This window comes from Furipterus horrens, unplaced genomic scaffold (assembly GCF_987537825.1).
Source record: "Furipterus horrens unplaced genomic scaffold, mFurHor1.1.pri manual_scaffold_3, whole genome shotgun sequence".
In the NCBI taxonomy this organism is placed as follows: Eukaryota; Metazoa; Chordata; class Mammalia; order Chiroptera; family Furipteridae; genus Furipterus; species Furipterus horrens.
The window spans coordinates 94,511,912-94,522,825 of NW_028327173.1; the positions used below are offsets into that span (position 1 = coordinate 94,511,912).

Consider the following 10,914-nt stretch of genomic DNA (forward strand, 5'->3'; position numbering starts at 1 on the left):
TTCCTAGATTTGCAGAGATGTTCTGCAGCTTTTTGAAGTTTTGTTTCCCCTCCTCTTTTCTGACATACACTTCTGAGCTTTTCTGAAGAGTTTTTCAATTGTTCTATCTGGCCCCTTCATTTACCTTCTGCAAATTTCATACAAATATCTGGCCAGCTTCTGTAACAACGGTGACTTTTAAGAGTCCCTGTCCTACAGCATTCTCTGATTCTAGACCAGAATATTTTCTCATCTGGTCCCTGAGCTTCTGTAGGAATGCTGATGGAGTTATATCTCTTTCTTGCTGTATTTTGAATGCCTTGGAGACATTCTGTGCTCAGGGGAATGGACTCCTTGATTCCCCTGATGAAAAGACTCCTGAGGTCTCTCATTTGGGCCCTATCCTCCTGCCTGTTATTATCCCATCTAGGATCTATATTGGAAAACTTTTGTTTGGCTGGGACAATTCCCTGACCAGGAGGATGCTTGTTTTTCCATATTCTTTTTTTTTTTTTTTTTCAATTATTTAAGACCTTTATTAACAGGTGCTTGCAGTTTGTTGACTTTTTTGAAAAAATCAAGTTGTAAACTTTTATTACAAATTAAAAATGAGGTTCTTAAAAATCTCAACTTGACCAGATATGAAACAATTTAAAAACCTTTAAAGGTGTATTGAGAAAAACCAGGCTTATTTTTTTTAAAAAACACGTTTGTCATTACCAAAAAGAGACGTCTTTAGATAAAAATAATAAAAACCCCATGCTGCATAGATAATGCAGATAGTTCTAGTCATCTGGTCAACGGGCAAAAAGCAAGCACTTAAGGTCTTCAGCTCCAATCTTTTGTTCATTTCTTATTGCTGGAATTTCATATTCAGTTCTTCTTGTTAGATGACTAAACTGGATGATGGTAGAGATGGTAAGCCGGCATTTACTCAGCCCCGCCCTGCTCAGCCTCGGGAGCGGACGAATTCTCAGCTGGTGGATCAGCTGCTTTTGTCTCTTTGCCATCTTGTGGTTTAGGGTTCTCTGGGCGTCTGCGTCGGTAATTGAAGTTGCGGCGGTACTGACGTTGAGGTGGCTGCTGACCTTGGGTCTCATCTCCTTGATTTTCTTTATCTTCTTCATTGCCGTCCTCTCTAGGCTGTCTTTGGCGAGGAGGGCCCCTGCGAAATCGTGGTCTGTAGCCCCGATACATATTCTGTCTCACTGGTCTACCTTGTTCTCCCGCATCCTGGTTGTCAGCACCCTCCATCACTTCTCCCTGCACAGGAGGGCTGGAATATTGTGGTCGACGCCCATAGGGTCTCAGCATGTAGTAAGGTGGGAACCCTCGCCTGCGATAGGGCCGGTGCTGTTGGGCCTGGCCTTCAGAAGCGCTCTCCGATCCCTCATTCTTTTCCCCACTCTCACTATTCTGGTAATTCTGCTGGTAATTGCGTGGAGGACCCCTGCGACGTGGATAGCGTCTATAATGGTTACGGTCTGCTGCATATTTACTGCCTTGCACTGGAACTCCACCAGGGCCTGTAACATTTGCTGCCTCCGCACCCTTTTCTCCTTCAACAACATCAAACTCCACAGTCTCTCCATCTCCTACACTGCGAAGGTACTTCCTGGGGTTATTCTTCTTTATGGCAGTCTGGGGTACAAATACATCTTCCTTGGTGTCATTCCTGTTGATGAAACCATATCCGTTTCTTACATTGAACCATTTTACTGTTCCCAAAACCTTCGTTGTGATGACCTTCTTGTCCCCACCGGCGGGCGCCGCCCATGTGAGGCCGCCCGGGCCGCCGCTCCCTGCGCCGCTGCCCGTGATGCCGGGCTTGGTGTTGGCAGCGCTGAGGGTGGGGGCGGCGGGGGGGGGGGGGCGGCAGGCGGCTGCTGGGTCTCGGCCTCGCTGCTCATGGTTGCGGTGATGGTGACTGGGGCCGGCTGCTGCAGCTGCGGCTCCTCCTGGGGTGTGATGGTAACTAGGCCGGCGGTGGCGGTGGGGCTGCTCAGGGCTCTCTGGGATCCGCTCTCCGCTCCCGCTACCGATCGAACTATTTCCATATTCTTATAGCAGCCTGATTATTCCTCTTCCTTCACCACTGAAGGAATGTTTAGAATGGACATTATTCCATCCATGTGTAACAACACTCTTTCTTAAGATATAGGCATGTCCACCCTGCTGAAGCAGTGAGGAGGTTGAGGACCCTCCAGTTACAGTCCTAGAGGTGGTGTTGATTGGCAGCCAAGCCGCTACCGCTGCCGGTCATACCACAGTTTGAAGAGAAGTAGCCTGAGTTTTAAAAGTGTCACCTTTTCTTTTTTCCTCCTCTCTCTGTTTTGAAGAGGCAGACATCCTGCTGTTTCTGTAACCTGTAGCAAGTTAATTATCGTACTGTTCTCAGGACCTAGTAGCTTTTTAGGGGATTAGATGGCTGCTTGACTAGCAAATTTAACATTGCCCCTCCTTGCAGCTCTAGCAGGGAGTATTCAGATGCAAACTGAATCGCTAGAATTTATCTGAGGTGGAAAGAAATGCTGCAAGCAATTCCTTTGGGGAAATTCTCAAGGTCCTGTATTGCTATAATTCCTTTCTTAAGAGTAAATTTCTGCCTGTGCCCTGCTGGTTGGGCACCTGTTAGGTGTCCACAGCCTAATCCGTCTGCACTGTCTGTTCGCAGTGTCTCTGCCCGGTTGGCCGCAGGCTGGCTGGGGCCATAATGTGGTAGGAGACAGGACAGAGGGTCCCAGACTTTATCTTCTTTTTCTTTCACAGGGAAAAAACCTGTAGATCTGCTGATAATGTGAGAAATGCTCACAATGAAAACCGGGATACAGGACTTGAGCAGCAAAATGGGGTGTTTATTCAAGAGTCTGCAGAGTTGGGCCCACCCTCAGCCAGGATAATGTGCGCCCCAAGTAGATGAAGAAAACTGGTTTACAGTAATGCGATTAGCTACCCCTCCCGTCTCCTTCTCTGTTTCTCCATTACTGGTTACTCCAGAGTTACAATCTAACGCCATTATCTAAATGCCCCTTTTGTGATTTGTAAATATGTTACTACTGTCAACTCCCTTCTCCCATTTTCCTTTTGTCTGGTGATGAAGATCTTTCCCCCTTCAGGATGTCCCTTAAGACCCTCTAATTACATTTACCCTTTGTTACTAATGATTTTCTACTGGTTTGGGAGTCACTATGTCCTTGTTTCTTACAATAGGTTGTAACCAGCAGAGAAGCTGATGTCTGATCACTCACATTTAAGATCAGGGCTTGACAAACCCAAGTTTCATCAGACCCAAACTGGGGCCAGAACACAGATTGCCCCTTAATAAATTCTTTTGGCCAAAGGAGACAATATTTTATCATTTTCTGTTTCTCCTTATTCTGGGTCTGGGGATCTTCTCCCCACTAACCCCGCCATGAGCTCAACCCCCCGTACTGAAATTTTCTTGTCCATGCCCTGTACTTTCTCCCTAATGGACTACTGGGCAGAATGTCCTTGGGGCCTTCCTTGGCTCAACTCTATTTCCCTAGGCCTAGAATTTTTATTTCCCATCCCCAGTCGATTCCTGTGGCTAAATCCAGTTGTGTTCTCAACCTCCTTTACCAGAGATTGATTGAACACAGACCCCATGAGCTCAATCCCCCTATACCAGAGAATTCCGGCCCACACCCTGTATACTCAGCCTCCCTTACCAGAAGTTTCTTGTATACAGTCCTGTGTGCTCAACCCTCTTACCAGAGACATTGCACACAGCCTGAGATGCTTTGTCTGTCTCTGGCTGTTTCCCTCGCGGAAGAACGGAACCAGGGATTGGGACTCCACACTTGCTCCGTGTCTTGACATATGGCCCAGCCACACACATATTTGACTCCCTGAGAATGCCCAACCACCAAGGCAGTACTTAAGTCCAATTTTTGTACCTTGGTCCATGCAGGAGGTTACCTGGTTGCCACGGTGTTTGCTTTTTTTTTTTTTTCATTTAGTTCCCCACTGCGTCAATCCACTGCTCTCCCAACAAGAAGTCTCGGGTCATTTCCGACCACTGTAAGGCAGGTGGGCTCTGGGTCAAGCAAGCCACCCAAGAATGGGTAGGATGTGTCTCCCCACCTTGGCTCAGAGGCCCTCCCCGCGCACAGGTGGAGGAACCCCCAAATTGTGAGAAACGTTAACAATAAACACCGAGACACAGAACTTGAGCAGTAAATGAGGCAGTTGTTTATTCACAGATCTGCAGCTCTGGGAACAGCCTAAAAGTTAAATCAAGTTGCACACCACCAGAACTGAGCTGGTCATTTTTATCCTAACGCGAGAAAAGCACAGCCTCCCTTCCCTCTCCCCCTCCATCTCCTTCTCCCTTTCTCCATGCAGAATACTCCAGAATTACAAGCTAACACGATAAACTAAATTAACTGAGGGTGAAAATTAACTCAGGCTGGTCTGGTTATAGGTCTGTCTCCAGCTCTCCTTTGAAATTTCCCTAACTTGTTTGCTGGGGCTGTCTGGCTACATTTTGCCATTTTCCCTGAGTCTGGTGATGACTATCTCTCTCCCTTTAGATCTCAGGTAGCCTTTGTTTTTAGAAGCATTTGTGCTGAGCTGCAGAATGCCCCTTTTCTGATTTGTAAATATGCTAATACTGTTAACTCTGGCTCAGAGACCCTCTAGTTATATTTGCCCTTTGTTGCTAATGATTTTCTATTGGTTTGGGAGTCACTATTTTTCTTGTTTCTTACAAGAGAATAAACAGAACAATAATTCAAAACACACAGAGCTAGGCCCTTTCTCTCCAGTATGTCCACTGACCTAAGGAAATGTACCCTGGCAGAGACATGCTTACCTGCCCAGTTTGGAATGCTCATCAGCCCTGAATGACCCTTTTGCGGTCCCAGGTGGCAAAAGGTATTTTCCTTGGCCAGTTTACATATAACCTTTTCTAGGTCTCTCGGGTCAAAAGCAGATATAGAGAATTCCACAATAGAACAGACCAGACTTCTATGAAATCGGCACACATGCAGCTGAGGTTTTCTTTTCCCAGGTTTAAAACTTCCATAACTGTTTCCTTTTTATTATTATTACTTTCCACAGACCTTCTGCAACATTTGCAAACTTTCTAAAATACCCTTTACTTCTTTAGATTTAACCACAGTATGCTTTCAATCCTTGTTCTTTTCCACACTGTGAAGGACTATACTCAAACTCAGTATTTGGCAGCTAAATGTTCCTAGATTTGCAGAGATGTTCTGCAGCTTTTTGAAGTTTTGTTTCCCCTCCTCTTTTCTGACATACACTTCTGAGCTTTTCTGAAGAGTTTTTCAATTGTTCTATCTGGCCCCTTCATTTACCTTCTGCAAATTTCATATAAATATCTGGCCAGCTTCTGTAACAACAGTGACTTTTAAGAGTCCCTGTCCTACAGCATTCTCTGATTCTAGACCAGAATACTTTCTCATCTGGTCCCTGAGTTTCTGTAGGAATGCTGGTGGAGTTATATCTCTTTCTTGCTGTATTTTGAATGCCTTGGAGACATTCTGTGCTCAGGGGAACGAATTTCTTGATTTCCCTGAAAACGAGACTCCTGAGGTCTCTCATTTGGGCCCTATCCTTCTGCCTGTTATTATCCCATCTAGGATCTATATTGGGAAACTTTTGTTTGGCTGGGACAATTCCCTGACCAGGAGGATGCTTGCTTTTTCATATTCTTATAGCAGCCTGTCTGATTATTCCTCTTCCTTCCCCACTGAAGAGGATGTCTAGAATTGTTACAGAGTGAAAGGGGGTTCTTTCACATGGCGCCTTGATGTAAAACCCAACAACTAGTGTTGAGGAAAACAGGTCTTTATTTACAATATTCCAACCTGAGGAGAACAGTGAGCACTTCAGCTCAGAGCCCTGTTTTCCCATGGGACCCAGCACGTCCTTTGCTCCCCCAAAAGCTAGAAGCCAAAAACATGCCCAGAAGTTCCCCATCCCTTATCTGTCAGCTGTCTCCTTCAGGATCTGGGGTACAATGTCATCAGCCTCCATATAACAGTCCAGGATAACATGTGTCATGTTACACTGGATCACACATGGTTCTCTCTCTGCTCTTTCAAAGCCACATGGTATTCTCCCTTCTCAAAACCACATGGAGAATTTCCCCTTATAACTGCATAGAGAACCTCTGCCCTCCTTGAAAACTGCATGGAGAACCTCCTTCTCAAATGTCCACTGCCTATTTTTAAACCCCTGACTGCGTCCTCTGATGCAGTGGGTGTGGTAATCAGTTCTGACCATTCACAGAACCTTACACAGGCCCAGTGTGCTCTTTCCACACCTCCCATCTTTTGGGGGCTTTGGAAGAACCAAAGTCATTTGCATAACTGAGCCACTAAGGTTCTAGCCATAGTCATGCAAAGGCGTCTTAAAAGCTATTCCCTCTTCTCCATCTTCCAACCTGCAGGCTCTGGGGATTTTTGGACACCCACACTCTGTAATAGAATGGACATTGGTTACATCCATGTGTAACAACACTCTTCCTTAAGGTACAGGCATGTCCACCCTGCTGAAGCAGTGAGGAGGTTGAGGGCCCTCCAGTTACAGCCCTAGAGGTGGTGTCGATTGGCAGCCAAGCCGCTACTGCTGCCGGTCATACCACAGTATGAAGAAAAGCAGCCTGAGTTTTAAAAGTGTCACGTTTTCCCCCCTCTTCTCTCTGTGTTGGAGAGGCAGACGTCCTGCTGTTTCTGTAACTTGTAGCAAGTTAATTATCGTACTGTTCTCAGGACCTAGTAGCTTTTTAGGGGATTAGATGGCTGCTTGGCTAGCAAATTTAACATTGCCCCTCCTTGCAGCTCTAGCAGGGAGTATTCAGATGCAAACTGAGTTGCTAGAATTTATCTGAGGTGGAAAGAAATGCTGCAAGCAATTTCTTAGGGGAAATTCTCAAGGTTCTGTTTGTATTGCTCTAATTCCCTTCTCAGAGTAAATTTCTGCCAGTGCCTGGCCTGATCCATCTGTACTGTCTGCCCATGGTGCCTCTGCCCGGTTGGCCACCAGCTGGCCAGGGCTATAAGGTGGCGGGAATCAGGACAGAAGGTCCCAGGCTTTATCTTCCTTTTTCTTCTTTTTTATTTTTTTTATTTTTACAGGGAAGAGACCTATGGATCTGCTGGTAGGTGGTGACCAGCCGAGAGCATATTTCCTCTCTTCCTTAAAAGCTGATGCTTGATTACTCACATATAAGGCCAGAAAATAGGTTGCCCCTTAATGAGTTCTTTTGGCCAAAGGAGACAATATTTTACCATTTTCTGTTTCTCCTTATTCTGGGTCTGGGGTTCTTCTTCCCCCTAACTCTGCAGTGAGCTCAACCTCCCATATTGGAAATTTGTTGCCCACAGCCCATGAACTCAACCCCCCCATACCAGAAGTTTCTTGTCCACACCCTGTACTTTCTCCCTAATGGACTATTAGGTAGAATGTCCATGGGTCTGTTAGAAACAAGGACATAGTGACTCCCAAACCAGTAAAAAGTCATTAGTAACAAAGGGCAAATGTAATTAGAGGATCTCTGAGAAGGGAGCTGACAGCACTGGCATATCTACAAACCACAGAAGGGGCATTTAGATAACCGTGTTAGATTGTAACTCCGGAGTAACCAGTAATGGAGAAACGGGGAAGAAGGAGAGGGGAGGGGGAGCTAATTGCGTTAGGGCAGGAAGCTAATCGCTCTCACTTTAGGGCAAAGAAGATAATCACTTTAGGGTGGCAATTTCAGGGTGGGGAAGCTAAGACTATAAAACCAGTTTCCTTTGTCTACTTGGCGTGCACATTCTCCTGGCTATGAGGGTGCGCCTGGCTCTGCAGACTTGTGAATAAAGGCCTCGTTTTACTGCTCAAGTCCTGTGTCCCAGTTTTTATTGTGAGCGTTTCTCACAGGTCCTTCCTTGGCACCACTCCATTTCCTTAGGCCTAGAATTTTTATTTCCCATCTTCAGTCGATTCCTGTGGCTAAATCCAGTTGTGTTCTCAACCTCCTTTACCAGAGATTGATTGAACACAGACCCCATGAGCTCAATCCCTCTATACCAGAGAATTCCTGCCCATGCCCTGTATACTCAACCTCCCTTACCGGAAGTTTCTTGTATACAGTCCTGTGTGCTCAACCCTCTTACCAGAGACATTGCACACAGCTTGAGATGCTTTCATCTGTCTCTAGCTGTTTCCCTAGCAGGAGAATGGAACCGCGGATCGGGACTCCACACTTGCTCCGTGTCTTGACGTACGTCCCAGCCACACACATATTTGACTCCCTGATGTTGGAAACAAGGACATAGTGACTCCCAAACCAGTAAAAAGTCATTGGTAACAAAGGGCAAATGTAATTAAAGGGTCTTAAGGGCAAATGTAATTAAAGGATCTCTGAGAAGGGAGTGGACAGCATTAGTATATTCAGAAATCACAATAGGGGCATTTAGATGAATGTGTTAGATTGTACCTCCGGAGTATCCGGTCATGGAGAAACAGGGAAGAAGGAGAGGGGAGGGGAAACTAGTTGCGTTAGGGCGGGGAAGCTAAGACTATAAAACCAGGTTCCTTTGTCTATTTGGCGCACATTCTCCTGGCTGTGAGGGTGCGCCTGGCTCTGCAGACTCGTGAATAAAGGCCTCGTTTTACTGCTCAAGTCCTGTGTCCCAGTTTTTATTGTGAGCGTTTCTCACACTGAGGATGCCCAACCACCAAGGTAGTACTTAAGTCCAATTTCTGTACCTTGGCCCATGCATGAGGTTACCTGGTTGCCATGGTGTTTGCTTTTTCCTTTTTTTTTTTTTTACTTTTAGTTCCCCACTGCATCAATCCACTGCTGTCCCAACAAGAAGTCTTGGGTCATTTCTGACCACTGTGAGGCAGGTGGGCTCTGGGTCAAGCGAGCCACCCAAGTATGGGTAGGACGCCTTTCCCCGCCTCAGCTCAGAGCCCCTTCCTGCATACAGGCGGAGGATCCCGAACGAGCCCCCAAATTATGAGAAATGCTCACAATAAAACACCGGGACACAGGACTTGAGCAGTAACTGAGGCAGTTGTTTATTCACAGATCTGCAGCTCTGGGCGCAGCCTAAAAGTCAAATCAAGGTGCGTGCGGAAAAGATGGAGCTGGCTGTTCTTATCCTAACGGGAGAAAAGCTCCCCTGTCCCCTCTCTCCCTCCTTCTCCGTCTTCGTTTTTCCATGTTGGATACTCTGGAGTTACAATCTAATGCGATTAACTAAATTAACTGAGGGTGATAATTAACTCAGGGTGATCTGATTATAGATCTGTCTCTAGCTCTCCTTTGAAATTTCCCTATCTTGTTTGCTGGGCTGTCTAGCTACATTTTCCAGAATTTGGTGATGAATATCTCCCCCACTTTGATCTCACATATCCTTTGTGCTGAGCTGGGAATGCCCCGTTTTTGATTTGTAAATATGCTAATACTGTTTCTCTGGCTCAGAGATCCTCTAATTACATTTGCCCTTTGCTGCTATTTTCTTTCCTTTTTTTTTTTTTTTACCTATTTGAGTGTCACTTTTATGTGTCCCTCAAAGGACCAAGCAGTACTTCAAGGCTTCAACATGAAAAGACTGTTGGTTAGTAGTTGGAAAATTAGTTGGCTCCACCCCTCATTTCCAGAGGGAAACACTCAGCAACTCAGTGCCTGGAAACAGTGAATTTGAGGTGCCCATGTGAGGAAAGGTTCAGTGGAAAGCCAGAGACTGATGTACCTTTCACGTTTGCTTTCCACAGGCATTAGGCTGCACTGGTGCCAAGCTTGAGGCAAGGGAACTTTGGGGAGCTGTATGTGGTCCCATCACAGGAGGCAGACCAGATGAGTGGCCTGTGGTCTGGGGCCCAGGCTGTGTGGACTAGGCTGTGCTGTTGGTTGGGGTTTGTGGGGCTCAAGAACATTCAGAAAGTTTCCATCATTGATCACTTTCTCTACTCTCTTGCTTCCATATTTCTTTCACTGACATCTTTTCACCCTGTCTTAATCTTATAGCAAAATAATGCCCCCCTAAAAAATCCACTTTCAGAAAATTTTTATTCTTATTTTTTGCAAAAAAAAAAATTTTGTCCATGTAAATCTTTCCTTTTCCTTTTTAAACTTCCTTTCTACTTAAAGCAAATCTTCCTTTGCCCCTCCTGTTCTTTCATAACAACAGAAAAATATCATGCCAAGGAGCTAAACACCCTTTCCCCTTTCCCTAAAGACTGGAAGCATCAATTTCAAACCTTCCTCAGGTGGAAAAGAGAGAGAGAACCCATTACTAGTTAAGCTTCTCTTTGAAAGTTGTAGGAGTTTGCTGTCCTGCCACAGAATTGTGTTAGGTGCACTGAGGAAACTGCAAGTGCTGGGGGGTTCTCAAAAGGGAGTGTGTAGTTGCACCTAGGAATAAAGAGGGTTGGTGTCCAAGCTGGTCTTAGAGAATGAGCAAGATTTTGCCAGACGTCTGTGCCCTTCCCACCTCTCCTAGTTACCAATCCATTAAATAGGCTCAAAAAAAATTGTGAAGGTGATGTTAAAGAAGAAAATGAGAGACTGGGGGTGGAGATGTCAGCAGAGGAGTAAGTGGGCCAGCGTCAGGTACATGAACTGTGGTGTCTTTAAGGTACTTTCATCAAGTGGCCCTCTTCTGTTACTCTGGCCCATGGCTGCCTCCTTTTCCCAATGCATAGCACAGCTTGCATGAGGGATCTTAATGTGGAGGTCTGGGGTCAATTTTCCCCAATTTCTGTGCTCCAGGTTGAACCCAAGTGAGAGTCAAAAAGCTCCCAACCTGTCATATAGCTGGAAAACAGAGGGAGGAGGAAGAATGAACAGGGGGCAGAAGCAGAAAGCATCTGAGGGCAAATCATGTGTGGGAAGGCTGGTGGGTTGGTCTTTAAGCCATAGCAAATATGTGTTAATATTCTGCATCAGTGCTG

General features: G+C 45.8%; 1 pseudogene; it reads right to left on the minus strand.

The window, feature by feature from the left end:
• Positions 1 to 495: 495 nt before the first annotated feature.
• On the minus strand, positions 496 to 1,904 carry LOC150015524 (Y-box-binding protein 1 pseudogene; annotated as a pseudogene).
• Between the last annotated feature and the right edge of the window lie 9,010 nt (positions 1,905 to 10,914).